We start from the raw sequence: 24,617 nt of genomic DNA, 5'->3' as shown, positions 1-24,617 counted from the left end.
ACGCACGTGCAAAAGCTCGCCCCTCCACCAGGTTTCGATGCGATGGGGGAGAATCGAATTCGCCCGCTCGCAAGCGCGCAAGGATACACACACGCAATCTCTCACGCGTAAGGTTTTGAATGTCCCTGCGCAGTGAGCGGGATTCCAGGTTTTTTTTTTGTGTGTGTGCGTGCTTGTGTTTACTTACTCCCATGCCCCACCCACTCCCTTTCATTGTCTACTCTCTGCTCCCTCTCCCTCCTCTTTCTCTCTGTCTTCGATCTTCCCCACTCCTCCTTTTGTTGATATTACCTTTCGCCAGCAGCGCTCTGGTCTACTGATCTTACCTCTCCAGTTCCTCTCCTGTCTTGTACTCATGCCTCCCACCCCTTCCCCTTTTCCCCCAATAGTGCACCGCCTTGCCCATCCCGCGCGGCCACCTCCTGTTAACATTTCGATTCTTGGTGAATTGATGTAAGATAATGTATATCTGGTCAAACAAAGGACGAGAATTTTGGTACCGTCAGTCGCTAAGAAACATTTGATATGATCGTTGGCAGGACTTTTCGGAGCTGTGGCTCTCATGTCTGGGAGGATGTTATAACTATGGGTCTGATAGTTGGCAGGTTATGTTTCTAATGTTGGCAGGAAATGATCGATTTAATAAACTGATGGTTGGCAGGATAAGTTGGATCTATGGCTCCGACGGTTGGCAGGAAAGGATAGATTTAATAAACTGATGGTTGGCAGGATAAAAATAGATCTATGGGGTCTAACGGTTGGTAGGAAATGATAGATTGCGAACTTTCTATTGACAGAAAATGATAGATATAATGAACTATCTGCTGGTAAGAAATGATAGATTTAGGCGAATGAATTGCTGGTAGACAGTAAACGATACTTTTTTATGAGATGGGAGGCAGGAAATGATAGATTTAATGAACTGATGGTAGGCCTGAGATAATAGATTTATGAACTGATGGTAGGTATGAGATAATAGATTTAATGAACTGACGTTAGGCATGAGATAATAGATTTAATGAACTGATGGAAGGCATGAGATAATAGATTTAATGAACTGACGTTAGGCATGAGATAATAGATTTAATGAACTGATGGAAGGCATGAGATAATAGATTTAATGAACTGACGTTAGGCATGAGATAATAGATTTAATGAACTGATGGAAGGCATGAGATAATAGATTTAATGAACTGACGTTAGGCCTGAGATAATAGATTTAATGAACTGATGGTAGGCATGAGATAATAGATTTAATGAACTGACGTTAAGCATGAGATAATAGATTTAATGAACTGATGGAAGGCATGAGATAATAGATTTAATGAACTGATGGTAGGCATGAGATAATAGATTTAATGAACTGATGGGAGGCATGAGATAATAGATTTAATGAACTGATGGGAGGCATGAGATAATAGATTTAATGAACTGATGGAAGGCATGAGATAATAGATTTAATGAACTGATGGTAAGCATGAGATAATAGATTTAGGGAACTGATGGAAGGCATGAGATAATAGATTTAATGAACTGATGGTAGGCATGAGATAATAGATTTAATGAACTGATGGAAGGCATGAGATAATAGATTTAATGAACTGATGGTAGGCATGAGATAATAGATTTAATGAACTGATGGAAGGCATGAGATAATATTTTTCATGAACTGTTGGTAGGCATGAGATAATAGATTTAATGAACTGATGGTAAGCATGAGATAATAGATTTAATGAACTGATGGAAGGCATGAGATAATAGATTTAATGAACTGATGGAAGGCATGAGATAATAGATTTAATGAACTGATGGAAGGCATGAGATAATAGATTTAATGAATTGATGGAAGGCATGAGATAATATTTTTCATGAACTGTTGGTAGGCTTGAGATAATAGATTTAATGAACTGATGGAAGGCATGAGATAATAGATTTAATGAACTGATGGTAAGCATGAGATAATAGATTTAATGAACTGATGGTAAGCATGAGATAATAGATTTAATGAACTGATGGTAAGCATGAGATAATAGATTTAATGAACTGATGGTAAGCATGAGATAATAGATTTAATGAACTGATGGTAGGCATGAGATAATAGATTTAATGAACTGATGGGAGGCATGAGATAATAGATTTAATGAACTGATGGTAGGCATGAGATAATAGATTTAATGAACTGATGGGAGGCATGAGATAATAGATTTAATGAACTGATGGGAGGCATGAGATAATAGATTTAATGAACTGATGGAAGGCATGAGATAATAGATTTAATGAACTGATGGTAAGCATGAGAAAATAGATTTAGGGAACTGATGGAAGGCATGAGATAATAGATTTAATGAACTGATGGAAGGCATTAGATAATAGATTTAATGAACTGATGGAAGGCATGAGATAATAGATTTAATGAACTGATGGAAGGCATGAGATAATATTTTTCATGAACTGTTGGTAGGCATGAGATAATAGATTTAATGAACTGATGGTAAGCATGAGATAATAGATTTAATGAACTGATGGAAGGCATGAGATAATAGATTTAATGAACTGATGGAAGGCATGAGATAATAGATTTAATGAACTGATGGAAGGCATGAGATAATATTTTTCATGAACTGTTGGTAGGCATGAGATAATAGATTTAATGAACTGATGGAAGGCATGAGATAATAGATTTAATGAACTGATGGTAAGCATGAGATAATAGATTTAATGAACTGATGGTAAGAATGAGATAATAGATTTAATGAACTGATGGTAAGCATGAGATAATAGATTTAATGAACTGATGGTAAGCATGAGATAATAGATTTAATGAACTGACGTTAGGCATGAGATAATAGATTTAATGAACTGATGGAAGGCATGAGATAATAGATTTAATGAACTGACGTTAGGCCTGAGATAATAGATTTAATGAACTGATGGTAAGCATGAGATAATAGATTTAATGAACTGATGGTAGGCATGAGATAATAGATTTAATGAACTGATGGGAGGCATGAGATAATAGATTTAATGAACTGATGGGAGGCATGAGATAATAGATTTAATGAACTGATGGAAGGCATGAGATAATAGATTTAATGAACTGATGGTAAGCATGAGATAATAGATTTAGGGAACTGATGGAAGGCATGAGATAATAGATTTAATGAACTGATGGTAGGCATGAGATAATAGATTTAATGAACTGATGGAAGGCATGAGATAATAGATTTAATGAACTGATGGTAGGCATGAGATAATAGATTTAATGAACTGATGGAAGGCATGAGATAATATTTTTCATGAACTGTTGGTAGGCATGAGATAATAGATTTAATGAACTGATGGTAAGCATGAGATAATAGATTTAATGAACTGATGGAAGGCATGAGATAATAGATTTAATGAACTGATGGAAGGCATGAGATAATAGATTTAATGAACTGATGGAAGGCATGAGATAATAGATTTAATGAACTGATGGAAGGCATGAGATAATATTTTTCATGAACTGTTGGTAGGCATGAGATAATAGATTTAATGAACTGATGGAAGGCATGAGATAATAGATTTAATGAACTGATGGTAAGCATGAGATAATAGATTTAATGAACTGATGGTAAGCATGAGATAATAGATTTAATGAACTGATGGTAAGCATGAGATAATAGATTTAATGAACTGATGGTAAGCATGAGATAATAGATTTAATGAACTGATGGTAGGCATGAGATAATAGATTTAATGAACTGATGGGAGGCATGAGATAATAGATTTAATGAACTGATGGTAGGCATGAGATAATAGATTTAATGAACTGATGGGAGGCATGAGATAATAGATTTAATGAACTGATGGGAGGCATGAGATAATAGATTTAATGAACTGATGGAAGGCATGAGATAATAGATTTAATGAACTGATGGTAAGCATGAGAAAATAGATTTAGGGAACTGATGGAAGGCATGAGATAATAGATTTAATGAACTGATGGAAGGCATTAGATAATAGATTTAATGAACTGATGGAAGGCATGAGATAATAGATTTAATGAACTGATGGAAGGCATGAGATAATATTTTTCATGAACTGTTGGTAGGCATGAGATAATAGATTTAATGAACTGATGGTAAGCATGAGATAATAGATTTAATGAACTGATGGAAGGCATGAGATAATAGATTTAATGAACTGATGGAAGGCATGAGATAATAGATTTAATGAACTGATGGAAGGCATGAGATAATATTTTTCATGAACTGTTGGTAGGCATGAGATAATAGATTTAATGAACTGATGGAAGGCATGAGATAATAGATTTAATGAACTGATGGTAAGCATGAGATAATAGATTTAATGAACTGATGGTAAGAATGAGATAATAGATTTAATGAACTGATGGTAAGCATGAGATAATAGATTTAATGAACTGATGGTAAGCATGAGATAATAGATTTAATGAACTGGTGGTAAGCATGAGATAATAGATTTAATGAACTGATGGTAAGCATGAGATAATAGATTTAATGAACTGATGGTAAGCATGAGATAATAGATTTAATGAAGTGATGGTAAGCATGAGATAATAGATTTAGGGAATTGATGGTAAGCATGAGATAATAGATTTAAGGAACTGATGGTAAGCATGAGATAATAGATTTAATGAACTGATGGTAAGCATGAGATAATAGATTTAATGAACTGATGGTAAGCATGAGATAATAGATTTAATGAACTGATGGTAAGCATGAGATAATAGATTTAATGAAGTGATGGTAAGCATGAGATAATAGATTTAGGGAACTGATGGTAAGCATGAGATAATAGATTTAAGGAACTGATGGTTATCTAGAGGATTTGGAACTATGGAACTGATGTTTGATATCAGAATCGACTGCCATAGAATGATGTTTTGAAAGAATCGCGTCATAGTTTTCCAAAGTAAAAATTTTTATGTGGATAGAAAACAATTTTCGTTGTAGACAGAAAACGGAAATGAAAAAAAAAGTAAACATATCACAGTAAACATACCACACTAAACATACCACAGTAAACATATCACAGTAAACATACCACACTAAACATATCACAGTAAACATATCACAGTAAACATACCACAGTAAACATATCACAGTAAACATATCACAGTAAACATATCACAGTAAACATATCACAGTAAACATACCACAGTAAACATATCACAGTAAACATATCACAGTAAACATATCACAGTAAACATATCACAGTAAACATATCACAGTAAACATATCACAGTAAACATATCACAGTAAACATATCATAGTAAACATACAACAGTAAACATATCACAGTAAACATACAGCAGTAAACATATCACAGTAAACATATCACAGTAAACATACCACAGTAAACATATCACAGTAAACATATCACAGTAAACATATCACAGTAAACATACCACAGTAAACATATCACAGTAAACATACCACAGTAAACATATCACAGTAAACATATCACATTAAACATACCACAGTAAACATACCACAGTAAACATACCACAGTAAACATATCACAGTAAACATATCACAGTAAACATATCACATCTCTCTCTCTCTCTCTCTCTCTCTCTCTCTCAAACACAAGCTCAAAAAACATACCCATTGAAACCCCCCCCCCCATTTTTTTCCTCTCTCTCTCTTTCACACACATTTTCTTGTCTATCTTTCTTCTCTCATTGTCTTTCTTTTTTTTCGTCTTTCTCTTCTCTTCTCTCTCTTGCTTCTTTCTCTTTTCTACCTCCCTCTTTTTTTCTGTCTCTCTTTCTTCTGTTTCATTCTCTTTCTTAATTATATCTTTCATTTTCTCTCCCTTCTTCCCTTACTCTTTCTTCTCTCTTTCTTTTTGCTTTCTCTCTCTTCCCTTTATTTCTTTCCTTTCTCTCTTTTTGTCTTCTATATCTCTTTCTTCTCTCTTTCTTTCTGCTTTCTCTCTCTTCCCTTTCTTTTTTTTCTCTCATTTTGTCTTCTATGTCTCCTTCTTCTCTCTTTCTTTCTGCTTTCTCTCTCTTTCCTTTCTTTTTTCTCGCTCTTTTTGTCTTCTACATCTCTTTCTTCTCTCTTTCTTTCTCTCTCTTCCCTTTCTTTCTTCTCTCTCTTTCTTGTCCTATTTTTTTCAATCTCTCTTTTCTCCCATTTTCTGTTTTATTCCTTTTTCCCCCTCACTTTCTTCTCTCTTTAATTATTTTCTTTATTTTGTATATCTCTCTCATCTTTTCTCTCTCTCTCTCTCTCTCTCTCTCTCTCTCAAACACAAGCTCAAGAAACATACCCATTAAACCATCCACAAATCCTCACTGATACGTCATTTCCGACAAATTTTCTACTTTGTAAACAAAAAATGTTAATAACAGTTACACGAACAATTAGAGGCTTCCAAACTATTTCAGTTGAGATCTGTTGAGGCCAGTGTTTCCCAAACTGTTTTCCGCTGAACCCTAGTGTTCCGCGAGGCATGGGTAAGTGTTTCACGAACTACTGGAATAATGAACTAGTAGGCCTCCACGTTAATTAAGCTCTCTAAAAAAAAACAAGCAAAGTGTTCCGCTAAATACTCAGAATGTTCGAAATGTTCCGCTAAATACTCAGAATGTTCGAAATGTTCCGCTAAATACTCAGAATGTTCGAAATGTTCCGCTAAATACTCAGAATGTTCGAAATGTTCCGCTAAATACTCAGAATGTTCGAAATGTTCCGCTAAATACTCAGAATGTTCGAAGTGTTCTGCTAAATACTCAGAATGTGCGAAGTGTTCCGCTAAATACTCAGAATGTTCGAAATGTTCCGCTAAATACTCAGAATGTTTGAAGTGTTCCGCTAAATACTCAGAATGTGCGAAGTGTTCCGTTAAATACTCAGAATGTTTGAAATGTTCCGCTAAATACTCAGAATGTTTGAAATGTTCCGCTAAATACTCAGAATGTTTGAAATGTTCCGCTAAATACTCAGAATGTTTGAAATGTTCCGCTAAATACTCAGAATGTGCGAAGTGTTCCGCTAAATACTCAGAATGTGCGAAGTGTTCCGTTAAGGAAAAATGTTTGGGTGACACTGGTCTCTAGATTATTGATTATGCTGGGCGCATATAAAGTGAGTCCGAGGCGTACATGAGGTGGGTGCTGGTGGGGCGCCCTAAATGTCAGCACTACTCGATTGGATCCAAGACTGGTGGTATAATCCTTTTATCCTGACGTATATGAACTAGTCAATGTTTCTTAGGGATACAAAGATACACTAAGGAGGTCAATTAATGCGAGGTACTTATTTTAATGGATTCCTCGCATCATTAACCTTATAAACGAACCAGGGGTGCATTATATTTTAATAAGAAAATAAGGAGGAAAAGATCCATGGGTGATAAGGTCTGGCGATGTAACGCAGTCGTGTCAAATAGAATGACATTCGACAACAGGAATACCGAAACAAAAGGTGTGTGTGTGTGTGTGTGTCAAAGAGGAGAAGGGAGGGGGTTGTAGGGAAATAGTAATTGTTAAAAAAAGACTCTGCTTAAAAATTTGTTAGAAAAAAATAACTAATTTATCAGATTTTATGCGTGTTCTTTTAAATGGATAATAATATTGTGTTGTTTTTTTTTAATTTCACAAAAAAATATTTTGGTTTTCTAAAGTTATGACTAGTTGATATGATCAGCGGCGTGCGGGCCTTAGTTTGGGCATTTGTACAAATGCTTCTTCTTCCCTGGTCCTAGTAGAGCCAGCAAGGAAAACCAATTACTTGGCAGAATTTATGTCATTGGTTTACATGCATGACTAGATGCATACTCCTTACAGTCTACTTTATATTATAGAAGTTATGTTTATTGTAATGCGCAAACTGTAAGATACATTTTCTTATGGATAATAAAGATTATTATTATTATTGTTAGGCCTAGATAAATGCTTAATGCATTAAAAAATTTCTGCTTTTTTAAAAAAAGTAAGACAGGTTGTAGAATTTTCAGAAAAAAATTAGTTTGAAAACTAATTTTTTGTTTCTAAACGGTTAAAAACGAGGGTAGCTCTAACTAGGGAAATGATAGATAAGTTCAATTCTCTTGATTTAAAAAAAAAAGTTAATAGATTGTCATAACAAAAGAAAATAGAAATGGTCATCTTTTGGTAACTTTAATCTTTGATATTATCACACTCGAAGCTAAACTGAGTCATCTGACTGTTTCATTTTTACATTCTTTTAGTAAAAATATGTAATAAAAAAAGGGCATAGCGATATAATAATATGGTAGCGATATAATGGACTATAAAAAAGTATTTAAATTCTATGAAAAGAATTAGATAAGTTAAAAAAAAATAAACTAAACAATGTCAAGGTCGCCATATTAGAAGGCAGCTGTTGCCAACTAAACAAAAAAAAAACAACACACACTTATTTCCCGAAACTTTTTGTATGAGCAAAATGCTACACTATTGGTCTTCATTTAGTGCAAACGATCAAAATGAGACAGGAGAAGGACACTTCACACTTTTTCTATCAATGAGTATTTGGCTTGCACAAGGGCATTGACTTGACACTTTATCTATCAATGAGTATTTGGCTTGCACATGGACATTGACTTGACACTTTATCTATCAATGAGTATTTGGCTTGCACATGGACATAGACTTGCTGCAAGCTATTTGCAAGGAATTCAAAATGTCTCAAAAACGTGGAGGACTTTCGAGATGCTCGTATTTGGAATGCGAGTTTTTGCAATTCGGCATTTCCATCCCTACCATTCGACCACTAGATCCACGCATGCACAGGGTCCATACGTTAACGTTTATCTTCTGGGATTAATGTCATTCCCTTGACATTCACATCTCTGTAAAAGAATGTCATCTAATGCCATTTTCAGAGATTACGTCGTAGAGCGAGTGTAAGAAGCAGACAGTCTTATGCCGTAGTGCTAGGCTAGGAAACAAAAAACGGGTCACGAGGCGGGGGGTCGAGGTAGGAAGGTCGTTGTATTTATTGACAGCTCATCACGTCACAGGTCAATCTAATTTGTATTGACAACTTTTTTTGTATTATCTTTCAGACTTTACGATCTATAGGGCATAAAAAAAAGGAAAAGTTCCTCTTTAGGACTTTGTGGTCTATAGGGCAGATGTTGTAAAGGGCATATGTTTCTGTGGCCTACGGTTTACGACCTGTGAGGTGGCGACGAGCTATTGGTCTAAATTGTTTAAAGGTTGAGGGTCATTGTTGAGGCTTTCTATAACAAATGGTCTCGAGTAAGCCCACGCTTACGAAGCTACCTAATTACTTTCGCTTTTTAAAAAAAATATGTATATTGGAAATTCCCGCTTCCTTTCTATAGGCTTGTATGTGACGTATTATGTGACACACATACTATCATGACTACTAAAATGGATGGCTGCCTGGTCGTGCGGTTTGCGCGCTGGACTGTCGTTCAGATTTATCGATGGTCCATGGTTCAAATCCTGCCCGCTCCCAACCCCGTTGTCCTACGAGAGGTTTGGACTAGGAAGTAATTATCTTCAACTCTGAAGGAACATCCGAAACATGTAAAATATTTTACAAACATTTTTTACAAAATTGTTTACAGACAGTTTAAATATACAGTGTCATATGTAAACGCTCTCTTTCTCTCTCCCGCTCTCTCTCTCTCTCTCCTCTCTCTTTCTCTCAATCTCCCTCTTCATATATATATATATATATTTATATACATAATAGTAATAATAATAAGGCTTGTCTTCGCGTCATAAGATTATTAAGGAGTGCAGTATAAAGTGTATCACGTGGCCTTTGTAATATCTGTCTGTCTGTCTGTCTGTCTGTCTGTCTGTCTGATACGCGATTTGTAAGCTCTGTTGCCCTTTCACCCGCTGCCTATCTATATCCCATTTAGTACAAGCAAGTTTGTCTGTGCCATATTTAAAATGTCTGGTCTGAGTCTGCATGCAAGCATGTCACGATGCCACCCTGAGTCATGACACATGTTTACAAAAGTTCATAGCAGTGAAGTGGCTGTAAGTTGACAATGACAAGCTGACATTGATGTTTCGATCAGGTGGCAGAACATTTGTTAGAAGACCCAAAAAAAAATGGCAGCAATAGTGCTGGGACATGGCACCAATGTCACTAAATGACACAACGGCACGTGACATAAAGGAATGCCAGTGTTAAGACATCAATATTGACACATGGGATGTGTGTCTACGTTTGTCTTTCTGAACAGGAACAGAAATGGTCTCTTTTTTTTTTCTCTTCGACCTTTACAAAATGGCAACGTTGGTCAATCAATATGTTCATATGGCTATATGCCAGGAGCGAAAAAACAAAACAAACCAAAAAACAAATAAAGGCTAGAAAAAAAAGACAATGGACGATAAATACCTAAAGTTGTTTAGATATACTTTTTTTTTTCTATTGTTATGTTAACCAGAAGATATTTGATCGTGAATGAATGAGTCACTACTCGCTGATGTCTGCAGACATTATTGACCTTACCAGTAAGACGCGACATAAACAGGCAATCATTTTCATTAGCATACAAAAAAAAAATGTGTTGTTGAACATGCTTATAGAGAGGCGGTGGGGGAGAGGGTCTTTGAGGGAGGGGGAAGTGAGAGGTATTAAAGTGTCCCTCAGTGTCCCAGAAGTTTCTATCTATCTATCTATCTATCTATCTATCTATCTATCTATCTATCTATCTATCTATCTATCTATCTATCTATCTATCTATCTATCTATCTATCTATCTATCTATCTATCTATATATATATATATATATATATATATATATATATATATATCTAACTCATATCTATCTAACTTATATCTATCTATCTCGTATCTATCTATCTCGTATCTATCTATCTCGTATCTATGTATTTCGCGTCTATGTATCTCATATCTATGTATCTCATATCTATCTCTATCTCTATCTATCTATCTATCTATCTATCTATCTATCTATCTATCTATCTATCTATCTATCTATCTATCTATCTGTCTGTCTGTCTGTCTGTCTGTCTGTCTATCTATCTTTCTTACTTTCTTTTTTTTTTCTTTCTTTAGTTCTCTTTGTTCAACCTAAACTTACTATTGTGACATCACAACCCACTGTTAATCAAGAGTATTTTCCAGGCGTCTATGAGACATGCTTTGCTTCAAGCGTGTCCATAGGAATGTCTATTAAAGTCGGGAACAAAAAAACAAAGAGTCCAAAAAAAAAAAATGATTCAAAGAAAGTCTGAAAAAAAATTAACATAGACTGACTCAAAAAAAGTCTGCAACATAAAATCGACCATCCCGTGCGGCAGAGATCGATGTCTGGCCCGGCACTGCTGCCACCAGGTTCGATGCGGCATTCTCCTGTCGCATTACCTCGGTATTTCGTGTCCTATTATAAACCTTGTTACGGATGTTCTACGAATATTTTTTGTTTTGTTTTACCTTACTCAGTTATTGAACTATCAGCAGCGAGAAGACTTTGTATTCAACGGTCGATATGAATATTGAGTAACTTATGTACATAGAACATATACATTTAGTGATAGCCAATAACATGCTAAGCTTTTGGGCAGAACCATGTTATCGATATAAGTATAACAATCACATAGAGCAAAAGATTAATGCAGATTTTAAATACTTGTTTTAGTTATATGACGGCATGGAATTTAAAAACTACGCATATAGCATTCAGTGTGTGACTAGGAATGTCAAAAGTCGTAAAGTTTGTTGTTTTTTTTTTGTAATATGCATTTAAAAAGCTCGATGACTAAACTTGACTAAGATACCCCCTTCTTTGTACCCTCCTCTACCACCAACTGGTCCAGACAAGTGAAAATATCATGGCGTATTGAGAAAGAGAAACTGCGCTAACAAAAACAAAACAGTTGATACAAATATTTCTAATTCTAATTTCATATTATTTATTGTTAGTCTAGATCTATTACAAATGTAATTACATGATTAATTCAAACTAATTGATAAAGTCAAACTTAATATAAGCTTCTTTTTTAAACGTATTTTTTTAAATTCCAATAAGCGGGTCACATTCGTCAGAATCCCAAGCATACTTTCAAGCCCCTTAATTCTTGTGTCTGCTACAATGGAATGAAACGTCTCCATCTCTTTCCATCTCTCTCTTCTTTCTTTCTCTCTCTCTTTTCTCTATGGCTTACTTACGTAGACTTAGGTCCTCCCGCGCCGTTCGGCACATTGGGCGGCAAGCTGTCTCCATAAAGATATGTCATTGGCAATGTCTCAAGCCTCCTCCCACCTGGTGTTCACTGTTCTGTGGTCCTCCATGAAGGTGTCGCCAAGTAATACGAAGACGTCCCTGTTTGCGCTTTCCTCGTATTGGCCTCCATGTTATAGCAATTCTTGGTGTGCGTACTTCATTTTGTCGTAGAACATGTCCCGCAAACCTCATGCGACGTTCTGTCACAACATCACTAAGTGTTCGACTCCCAGTTCGGCAAAGGATTTCCTTGTTTGAGACCCGATCTGTTTAACTGACTCCCAAAATCCGTCTCAGCCATTTTTGTTGAGCCACATTTCTCTATGGAACCACTTTTTATTTTTTTTTATTTTTGACCCTGTGCACGTAATGTTCTCTGACATAGACTTTTGACATGAATTTGAACGACCCGCTTTATAACGCCCCACCCCTCCAGAACCAAACAGAAACACATGCCTATGGCCCATGACATCTTGTAACATTTTTACGTATCTCCTTTCTTCCTCCCTCCCACATCAAAAATCTAGTGCTACGTATAATCTCTGACTTTTTTTAAAATTCTCCATTCAATATCGAAATAGTTCATATACTCTATTTTGATTTTTTACACGAACCCCCCCCCCCTCCCACACACACCCTCGCTTTCACACTTTTCGGTCTTTTTTTTTTATAATGACCACAACTAACCTTTTTTTTTTTTTTAGCATCCTCCAGTTGATCGACCCCTGATCACAAAATTTTCCGCTTTTGAATTCTAGATTTTAGATATTGATTCTTGTGTTGTCAGGTAAAAGAAATAATTGTGCAAAATTTCAGCCTGATTCAAGATTTGGTGTCGGCAAAATAGCGTGTATAAACTTTTGGCTAGATAGACTGACACACACACAGACAGACAAACAGAGTGAGCTGATGTAAACTTTGTAACCAAAAATCAACCATTCTTAGTTATTTTCTTAAATACGTATATTACGATGGTAAACGTTAAATAAATAACAGATGATCACGTGATTGGATTCAATAGTTCTTCTAGAAAGGTCGAAGGAAGAAGGGAGGACGTCACTGCGACTGTGGTAAGGGGGGGGTGAGGCTGCCTGTGTACACCCAGAATGCAATTATTGCTATGGCATTGACTATCTCGTGCTTCTCACACAGACTTCAGATTACTTGTGACGTCACGTCCTTGTCTCTTCCCTCCACCCCCCCCTTCTGCATAAACCAATCAAAAATCATCTCTGCATTCACGCACGTATCCAATCAAATTACACGAGTTCAATTTGCGCCTGTACGACGCTGCGATTTATTATTTCTTTTAGTTGTGTGTGTGTGTGTGCGTTTGCGTATGTGTGAGTGTTCTGTCGTAATTATTGTCGTGTTTGCTTATTGAATAGGCCAGATTTTTGATTAAATAAAGAGCATAAAATGTGTCCGTAATGAGAAGAACATTAGGCCAACAACATCATTTAATTAACTTTTAAATACACATTTAATTAAAATTAAACGTAACAGCTTATGTTTGCAAATGCTAAGGTTCAATAGAGATATCAAGTCTAGACTACTAAAAGTGTTGTTCATTGAAATTAAACCCAGGAATACATGGCGCCGCGATTTGAAAGCAGATGCTAAGGGGTGGGGAGAAGTTGGAGAGACTAGCCCAGAAATTTGAGACTCCTGGAGGAAGCTGGTTGGCGGCCCTAGTCACAGACCGGACCACAGGAACAGATACGATGAGATGAATTTTATCCCGAGGGAATTTTATACTATGCCGTACTTGGTGTACGATTCAAAATTGCCAGAAAAGCGTAAACCGGAAGTCTCATGCTTTTATCATGCTCAGTCCGCTATGGTCCAATCTCTTTAGTGGACCAGTGGGTGGAATGAGGTATCTTGGACATGGTTTCCGTGCTGTCTTTGAGGCGCACAGCAAAATACAAACTCAGCTCGAGTCAGGCTTCGAGCCCAAACCCCCTTGAGAGGATGTTGCATTTGTTGTTTAGTTTTAAAATATGAGAAATGAGGACTATTAAGTCCTAGCCTTAACCTCCCGCAGGACGGCGGGGGGGGGGGGATGGTAGCGGCAGGGTTCGAAACAAGCATATCGTTCTGAGTTCCTAACACGCGACCATTTGTTAATTATGATTCAGTATTGTAGGTTTAACTGCTACTTGACTTGTTAGCCTTCTGTCCTCAAGTCATTTTATTTAGGGTTTTACTGTAGTCAAATTGGAAGATAGGACCTTAATACAACAAATTTAGTGATCCCCCCACAAAAAACAACAACAACAACAACAAAAAAAAAAACAAAAAACATTTCACTCATGATTTTATTAGAGTGACATTATTATGAATCTCATATTTAAAAGATATATTTGAATGACATCACTCGTCCTTAAAACTTCTTTATGTGATAAAAATTGCATTCTCATGTTCTCATAATCTCAAACAGAATTTTATATTTAAATTTAAAGAAAATTGTAAACCAACAAAAAAAAATATTTGTAAGCGTTTGTTTTTCTCTAAAAAATTAATGAATGTTAGATTTAAAAACATTTTTTTACTCCCCCCTTCCCCCTTCTCCATGAGAAAGAATCCTGGTTAATCTATCTCTCTATGGCCTCCTTTAGTAGCGAGGCGACTATGGATCATCTCATGAAAATGGGATGAATGCCTGGGCATTAGCTGTGGTCGGAACGATGTCGCCCACACATCAGTTCCCCCCTCTCCACGCAGCTGATGTATGCAAAAGAACCTCAATGCAGATACAGTTTGGGGTCAGCGGCGTCGCAGGTTCTGCCAGGGCGTAGCACTGAGTGCTGCAAACTGCCTTAGGGTCGCGAGCTCCTGATTTTTTCTCAGGGTTGACTCCGGCAGCCTTTACCATGATTCCATTTAATATCCCAATGTTAAGAATTTAGATTTGAAATAGAATACCATGCGCAAATACTTTCCTGAACATTAATTTATTAAACTCTGGAATCAATAAAGCCTTACATTCGGAAATTCCCGAACGTGACAATGCTTTCAAGAACGTGATAACCCTTTCAAAACCGATATAAGATCTTGACCTAGATTTAGTCTCTAGCCAAATTTAAATTTATTTATTTTTACTTTGAAACACTATAACTGTCAAACTAGAGTTTTCCCCATGTGGCCAACGAGCTGCTAGTAATTCTTTTCTCAGCGATATACATCAACTGTTAAATTTCTAGGACATTCTTTAGAGCCATTTTCGGGATTCACTATCTAGCCCACCACCTTAATGAGTGCCTTGAATAGAGATACTGTAAAAAAAAAATCACCTCATTCCTACCAATCACCTGAGTGCAATATGCAGAGCTCGTTCAACATCAGCGGTAAACTAAACTTCCCCTTTCAGACCTTGCAATCTATAGGGCAGATGATGTAAAGGTCATCAGTTTCTTTGGCCCAGGGTAAACGAGGGTGTAATGTGGCCAAGTCAACGACCAACTGACTTTACGTATCCCCGCCTCATTTCAGCTACCCATTCGAGTGGGGTGGGGACTCAGGGGTGCCCTAAAATAATGCCGAAATTCTACAATCTAGTCTTACGGTTCGGGAGTCAAGCGCCTAATCACTCAGACACCACGCCCTCTCCCCCAAACTCAGCGTTACCCAACATTTTTTTGTTCAGATTGGTGCTAAATAAATTTATTTCTTCTGCATGGGTTCAAAGCCGAATAGTCGTAAAATATCTTCGAGCCCAATGGGTTTGGACGCCTAAACTTTATCATGCACTCCAGTCGCAAGTTTCAACGGGCCTGATAGAGCGAGACTCTTCGTTATAGAAGACCTCAACACAGACCTGCAACGTCACAACCTGTGGGCAGTTTAGACCAATAGTTCGTTGCCACGTCGTACAGACCTGTACTGTTCTGAACTAATCTTTTGAAGATGTTCACCAGAAGAAAGAAAAATAAGAAGTATAGATGTTTCTTCAGTCTATTGTAATAGGTGTGTAGTTCTTTTATTTGTGCCACTATATATATATATATTATATACATATATATATATATATATATATATATATATATATATATATATATATATATATATATATATATAAAGGAAAAATAAGCATTATATTGTAAACTTAATCATAAATATAAAATCGCCAGAAATTTGGCACTAATAACAGTAATCACCAAATGCCAATGCCAAATTTAATTCTATCAAGGTGTGAAGATTGACCTTTTGTCTTGGTATTAAGAAAGAAACAATTTATAAGATTTAAAAAAAAAAAAATAACAATTAAAGTTTCCAGATGAGAGTTATCGTTCGTAATTGAGGTCATTATTTTGAGCAGACGGGATGCCCTTCGATTTTTTTTATTTTTTTTTTACAGTGGGTTGGTGGATATTTGACTGTCATACTTAGGTTTTACCATTATCCACGTCAGTAGCTTTAGCAAAAAAAAAAATAAAAAATGACAACTTCACTCGATATAATAACCTAGTCAGAATTCAAAGACTGAGAAAAAAAAAATTTAATTGGCGTGTCAGAATTATACAGAAAAAGTTCCACCAGAAAGTAAACTATTGGTGCCCCACAGGGGAAATGACTCAATGACTATCGTCTGTCAACGGCTCGATCTACACTATATAGTCTACACTTTACAGCGTCGTTTGCTTTGAGATGTATCGTCTTATCGTTATTAGTGAGATTTTTTTCACCTTCTATTTCTAGTTTAAAAAAAAAAAAAAAAAAAAAAAAAAAAAAAAAAAAACGACATATTTTTTTCCTTAGCCACGTTTTAAAAAAAACACAAAAAAACTAAAATTACTAAAAAGGAAATTTAAGATAACAAGATTACTACATGTTATCACATAGACTTAAAGGCGTCCTCCATCGGATTCACCTACTGGCAAGGAATATATAAGTCATGTTTTTTTTTAATTGCATATCTAGATCTAGACTAGATCTAGAGTTCTAGAGCTACTATCTAGATCTTAACTAGATATAGTATTTTAGATCTAATACCTATTTAGAATTCTAGATCTACTATCTAGACTAGATATAGATAATATAGTCCTGAAATTCTTGATCTAGATTCTAGAACCTAGCTGTAGAATGACTAGATCTGTATAGACTAGAATATATAACTAGCCTTGGTATAAAAGATCAAGATCTAGCAGTAGAAGACGGACGATGAATACAAATGATTGAAAACATAACTACGAACAAACATTTATATCTAAATATACATCTGGGCAACGGCGCCTGGTGATTACATATGCCCAAATCTGTGACTGTGACCGCAGCTGTGTATCAAGGATGGGCCTCATTAGTCACACAAGAAGTTGCAAAGGGAGACATCATTCTCTCGGGATGTAAAATGCAACAGATAGACATCTGGGCTATATTTAGACTGATTCAGATTGTCGTCAGGTGTACAATGAGATTAGATAAGATAAGAGGATTCCCCATCACCCTCATCCCGAGAAAGAATCATCATTATCATTGGCCTCCTTCCGTCGTGAAACGACTATGGTTCATCTGGAAAACTTTTTCATATGGCTGTGAAGCCATATTTTGGAGAGACACTCCCGTCCACATATATTACATGTCAAGGTAGCTTTCGCTTTGGTGGTAGAGGAGTTGGCCATTTTCTGTGTGGCACGCTTGTCTTCAAGAGTCGAGGCCCATGTTTTCTCGAGAAAGAATCCTGGTTAAGCTAATGTATAGATCTATTAAACTTCCTAATATTTAAATTGATAGGCCTTTAGATATAGAGTTAGAAGACGATTCGCAAAATGTTCCTGAACATTACATTATTACACTCTTGAATGAATAGACCTTTAGTAAAATCACTAAATTTAGAAAGCCTTCAGGAGACTCAAAAGTAAAGTAGCAATTATACATAAAACACTGAACCATAACCTTTAAATACAAAAACAAAATCTAATAAAATACTCTGAAAGACACAAAGATAAAGGCACATTCCTCGTCCCATATGCTAGGACAAATTTGTACAAACACTCCTTCTTCCCTAGTGCTATTAGAGCATGGAATGGGTTGCCTGAGCTAGCCAGGAAAACCAGTGACTTGGCAGAATTTAGGTCATTGGTTAATATGCATGTCTGAATGCATGACGCGTAGGACGTAATCATCTTCTTTTTTGAAGTAACGTCTGTATTATATAAGATAAGATAATACGGAAATACCAAAAGACGTTTACGACAACTATGTTCACTCTCTCACGACAAATTGAAATTACTTTCTTTTTTTTTTAATTCGAAAAAATTATAACGGTCAATCAAGAGTTTCCCTAGTGTGACCACCCGAGCAAAGAACTTTTTTACCAACGATATACAACAACTGTCAAAATTTTAACTAATTCGTTAGAGCCTTTTTCGAGATCCGAGATCAACCTATGTTTTTGAGCCCAACCACCCACAAGGTTTTAGTTTCCACGAAGGTAAGAGTTAAATAGAGGTATTGTAATGACCCAAAGACTATCTTGCACAGGTCCTGATTAACGACAATGTAGGATCGTGGGGCCACCCAGAGTAAATAGGGCCACCCAGAGTAAATAGGGCCACCCAGAGTAAATAGGGCCACCACATTTCAAAAATATAATTTTTTTAAACAAAAATTTGCGTATTAAACAAAAGGAAAATAAGACCAAATTTACAATTTCTGTATTTCTTCTTTTACAACTATGGGATGCTTTTAGATTAATTTAATGATGTAATAGTTCATTTGTAAATGATTTGTATTGAAGCTTGTAGAGGGTATAAACTTCCATAAAAAAAAATTGTGCCCAGGGATTCCTTTTACTAAAATTTAGCACTGTCCTGCACCTAACAATTTGTTTAAATTGTGCTAATATTGATCAAATATATGTGTCAATACATTTCGATCTTTGCGACACAATGGAAACAAGAATCCTCATTGATTCCCCACTGACGTGCCATAAACATATGTAAAGACAAACGTATGGGTATTGAATGAAACAGGGCGTTGTGTGTGTATGTATGTGTGTGTGTGTATGGTATGGGGAAATATGAGAAGTCTTTTTTTTTTTTGTTCTTTAACAACATTCGTGTCTGTGTGTGTGTAGTATTCGATTTTCGCCTGCAGATGCTCGATTCCTCGGCATGACGACATGGACAATTAGGGTGTCAAGAATCGGTATTGCACGACTCAATTACAAAACAATTTTCTCCTCGTCGAGGCCTCGCTATCGATGCACATCGCAGCGCGAGACATGGCGCGCGAATGACAAAGTACAGTGGTGTCTACAGTCCAAAGTGTCTTCAGAGGCAGACACTGGCTGGCGAGGTAGATGTCAAGATGACAAGGATAACATCACGATGTTTTTTAAGGAGACATGATAAGTGATATGTTGATATATCAAAATAATGAAGATGGCATACGGGAGTGGATGGGCGGTTGAGGCTGATGGATTTTTTTTTTAGTCGGTACTTCCTAGAGGTTAAAGGGTTAAAGTAGAAAAACTATAAATAGATAACTTTTGGGTGCTTCCGGTGTACAAAATAAAGGAAGTTATTATAAGCTATGCTGTTTTTTTTTAAAATGTATAGTTGTTCATTTTTTCCAACTGCAGAATTAAATTATTTAATCTCTTTGTTGTAGACGGTCGTTGCGTTGTAGCACCAAACTCCTGATATACAACTCATTCGCTGTAGGCGTATTATATTTTAACTTGTAAAACTTGAATCACTTCTGGTGTGAACAGTACTGCATAGAACGTTTATTACAATATAGCCAAATTTAAAATCAGATTAAAATGAAATAAATGTAGTAGACTTTAGTTATAATTTAAAATGTTTTTTTTTAACACAATCTAGCTCAATACAAAAACACGTCTTTTCACTCTACCAATCCTGAGTCGTCTGTCCTACCTAAGACCACTGACGACAACCACGCTTTTCTTGCACCATTCACACTTCCATAGCCACAAAACTAATCGCTTATCTCTTCCCAACGTCATCGTCACCATAGAAACACACACACACACACAATTGTAGTACAAAGTCATATCAATAAGGAGAGAGCATTAGACTCTCTGGTCTATAACTGACAACTTATTTTAAAAAACTAATGGTCTACTAACAAGTGGTAATTGTGGAGATTTGATATGAAGATCAACAGCCTCGCATTGATATAGTGTTAAACCGATAGCGCCATTCTTTTTTTTCTAGTTGGCAACAGAGAAGTTGAATATAGCGTCCTTGACATTGGTTAGTTTGTGGAACTCTCCAATATTAAAAGAGAATAGAACATGACAACCACATTGTTTATATAGAGAGACAAACATAATGAGAAGTGAATGAAACTTTAGATATTTACATATAGTAATATGATTATAATATAAATAAGAGTTGCAGCTGTCTTTGTATCTACCAGTGGTATGTTTTGGTTAGACTTATAGATATTTCAAAGGGGGTTGACCTCAATAGGGGCCCCTGCATTTTCACATTTGACATCATGACATGAGATAATGCCTTAATATTTAATATTTAATGTAAAAAAAATTTCAAACACTCATTTGGGCCCCCCTCCAATCGTATTCATATTTTCATACCCCCCATCCTCCACCTTAGCTACGCCACTGCGTCCATAAAAGAGGTTGGGCCATAGCGCACTGGGCATGCTACAGAAGAAATGCGCTATACAAACGCAAATTTAAAAAAAAAATATGTATCTGCTACTGTAGGCTTGCAAATAAGAGAGTCAATATGCGCCACTGGCACCCACTGGGGAGTAAAGAAAGAAATGAGATGGCCATTAGTTTTAATTAACGTAAGTACATTTTTTTAAAACTTAAAGCTGAAAATAAAAATATATTAATTAACTTTACTAATTAACCTTTGAATGAAAGACCCATCTAAAGCTGTTTCATGAGAGATAAAAATTATTCTAGAAGTACAGAAAAGAAGAAGAGTGAGATTCAAAGACAAAGAAGAACAAGAGAGAGAGAGAAATAGGGAGGGAGAGAGAGAGACAAGAGTCAGGGAGAAAGTGAGAGAGAAAAATTTTTTGGATAAATAGTGAGTATTTAAACAATGAGTGGGGGAGTAAAAGAGAGAAATTGAGAGAGAGAGGGGGGGGGGGTTAAGGAAATGATAGACAGGAAGAGAGGAAGAAATAGATACGGAGAGAGGAGAGAGGGGAGTGAGAGGGAGAGGTAGAAATAGATAAAGAGAGTGAGATGGGAGATAAATAATGATTGAGGGGGGAGGGAAAGAGAGAGAGAAACAAAGAATGAGAGAGAAAGAGAAAGAGACAGAGAGAGAGAGAGAGAGAGGAGGGATTGAGAAATAGTTCAACCGCCACGAAGTATATAAAACAAAATATCCTCCTAAAACACACACACTTTTAATAGATGCTCACAATTACTTACATTTGTAAATTTAAACTTAATTTTGACGTAGATCTAGATCTCCTCATTCCCCCCATCTCCATGATTCTCTCTCCTTCCTTTCTCTCTCTCTCTCTTTCTCTCTGTGTTTCCGTTCCAAATAAACTATCTATTGCCTGGGAACAAATCAACGGGCGTAGCCGGTGTGTATTGCTGGTTTTTAATCAATTTTTCACCTTTCTTCACTTTAAAATTTAAATTGTTGAAACAAAAAAACTCTAAAAAAAATGTCGTTACATCCTTCTTTGTATTTGTTTGTACCCCTCCATCCCCTCTTTCTGAACCCCCCTTTCTACTTCTTATAAATAATACGTTCAAGTTATTATGTTAAAAATAGTGTATATATATATATATATATATATATATATATATATATGGAACATGGTATATAGATTTGAACAATATAATAGTTTAAGGCTACAAGAATCTATGCCCAGGCTTCAACCTTCTGGAGAAGTTTCTGCTCATACTGAAATGTCTTGAATGCGAACATATTCTCATGAGGACAACGGCAATTAGGGTTCTAAGCAAAATGGATTTCTTTTATAGAATACAGCTTGTCTAATTAAAAGCATGGGTCAAGTGGTAGACTTGCTCAGGAGGCCTTGTTTTAGTTCAAGTGTCGCTACGCAGGGGTTTTATAGCTCAACGCAATGGTTATTTTATAGCTCAACGCAATGGTTATTTTATAGCTCAACGCAATGGTTATTTTTTAGCTCAACGCAATGGTTATTTTATAGCTCAACGCAATGGTTATTTCATAGATCAACGCAATGGTTATTTTATAGCTCAACGCAATGGTTATTTCATAGATCAACGCAATGATTATTTTATAGCTCAACGCAATGGTTATTTCATAGATCAACGCAATGGTTATTTTATAGCTCAACGCAATGGTTATTTCATAGATCAACGCAATGGTTATTTCATAGATCAACGCAATGGTTATTTCATAGATCAACGCAATGGTTATTTCTTAGATCAAAGTAGTGGTCACTTTAAAGATCAACGCAGTGGTGACTTCATTGTTAGATGTAGTTACTTCATAAGTTATTAGAGTGATCAATTAATAAATCAAAGCAGTGGTCATATCATAATTCTACATAGTGATCACTTTGTTGATCAACGCACTGGTCACTTCATCTATCAATGCAGTAGTCACATCATAGATCAGCACAGGGGTGCAGATTAACAAAGTGGTCACTTCATAGATCAACGCATTAATAACTTCATAGCTTAACGCAGTGTTCACTTCAACCATCAACGCAGTGGTCACTTCATAGATTAACGCAGTAGTCACTTCAACCACCAACACAGCGGTCACTTCATAGATTAACGTAGAATTAAAAACAGATCAGTTCTAGTCTATCGGCTTCTGGCAAACCCTTATCTTAAAAAAAAGAAGGACCACGTGCAGCAACTCAATATACCAAAGCGATATTCTTATAAACATAACATAGAAATCTCTAAGACAAGATTAAGTCCTCTTAGAAAACACTCAATAGTTAATGACGCGGCAACTCAACATGCCTAGGAGATTTATTGACTTAGAAATGAGAAAACTTGAACTGGAGATTTTCACCTGCTAATTTTTAAGAGGATTCAGAATAATTGTCCGACAATTAATAATAATCGCGTATATATTTTAAAAGATATATTTGCGAAATTCCCCTCCTCCCCCCAAATACACATGGCAAGATTTCATTCATTATCCTAGATGTTACCACCTCGTATAGAAATCAATCAAGCGTGGCATCCATGCGCTCAGCAGGGTGCAATGACCCAATAGAGCCAACAAAAAAAATAAATATTTTTTGTAAGTTTTATTTTTTAAGCATGTAAGCCTACATCAGTGATTCTAGGTTTTTCAAAACCCATGATTTATTGATTCTGAGTTTATCCTAAGTATTTAAAACATAAAAACAAAAACACACTGGGCCAGAATTTTTACATTTTACAATCACAAACAAAGATACAAGACACTGACAGCGACACAGACAGACTCAAGAACTCTGGTGTTTACTGGACAATTTGACCGTTGAATGAAATTTAACTTTCTAATAAAAAATTTACTTTTTGATATTTAAGAGACACATTGCGTGAGATTAAATGTTGTTAACTATATTTTAATTCTTTCACCCTCATAGTTGTGTAAAAAAAATGTTTGTTAAATATTTACATGTTTCGGATGTTCCGTCAGAGTTGAAGATATTTTACTTCCTCGTCCGAAACTCCCGCAGGACGACGGGGATGGGAGAGGGCAGGGTTTAAACCCGTACCCATCGATAAATCCAAACGACAGTCCAGCGCGCAAACCGAACGACCAGGCAGCCATCATAAATTGTATGACTAATTTCCTCATTGATAATAAAGTCTCGTTGTTATTACTATTAACAATTATTATTATCACTAACCCATTTGTTGTCTAATGCATTAGATGAAATATTTAGTTTAAACTCCTCTGATCGTAAGTAGATCAAGAATTCGAGTTAAGTTAATATAAAAAAATAACATCTCCAACAAGCTCAGATTTACGTAGAGTTAAACCTTTTTTTAGAGGCACTATTACGTAATGACTTCATAGGATATAAGACAGAATCTAACCCAGCATCATTGTTGTCTTAGAAAAAAAAAGTTATCTCTTTCAAATCTTGCGATCTATGGGGCGGATGATTTAATGGTCATCTTTTTCTGTGGCCCACGGTTAACAAGGGTGTCATGTGGCCAGCACAATGACCAACCAACTTTTAATTTTTCTCCAACTAATGTCACGTACCCATTAGAGCTGGGTTCTTCAGAAACGCCCTAAAGATTCCGAAAGTAAAAATCCTAGTCTGCACCAGGATTCTAACCGGGGACCCCTCGGCTCATAATGCAAGCGTCTTACCACTCAGCCACGGTGCCTTCGTCTTAGCAAAAGTATCTCAGAAATATCGTTATGGTCTCAAATCTATCAATGGGCAATATCGAACATATT

The 24,617-nt window shown here is 36.0% G+C and overlaps 1 protein-coding gene across 2 annotated transcripts in view; it reads right to left on the bottom strand.

The window, feature by feature from the left end:
* LOC106079313 (protein couch potato-like) overlaps positions 1–24,617 on the bottom strand; it is a 324,431-nt gene that overhangs the window by 292,949 nt on the left and 6,865 nt on the right. The window lies entirely within an intron of this gene.

Source organism: Biomphalaria glabrata, chromosome 18 (assembly GCF_947242115.1).
Source record: "Biomphalaria glabrata chromosome 18, xgBioGlab47.1, whole genome shotgun sequence".
Taxonomy (NCBI): domain Eukaryota; kingdom Metazoa; phylum Mollusca; class Gastropoda; family Planorbidae; genus Biomphalaria; species Biomphalaria glabrata.
Note: the sequence above shows the minus strand (reverse complement) of the source record. Positions and strands in the feature narration are given on the sequence as shown.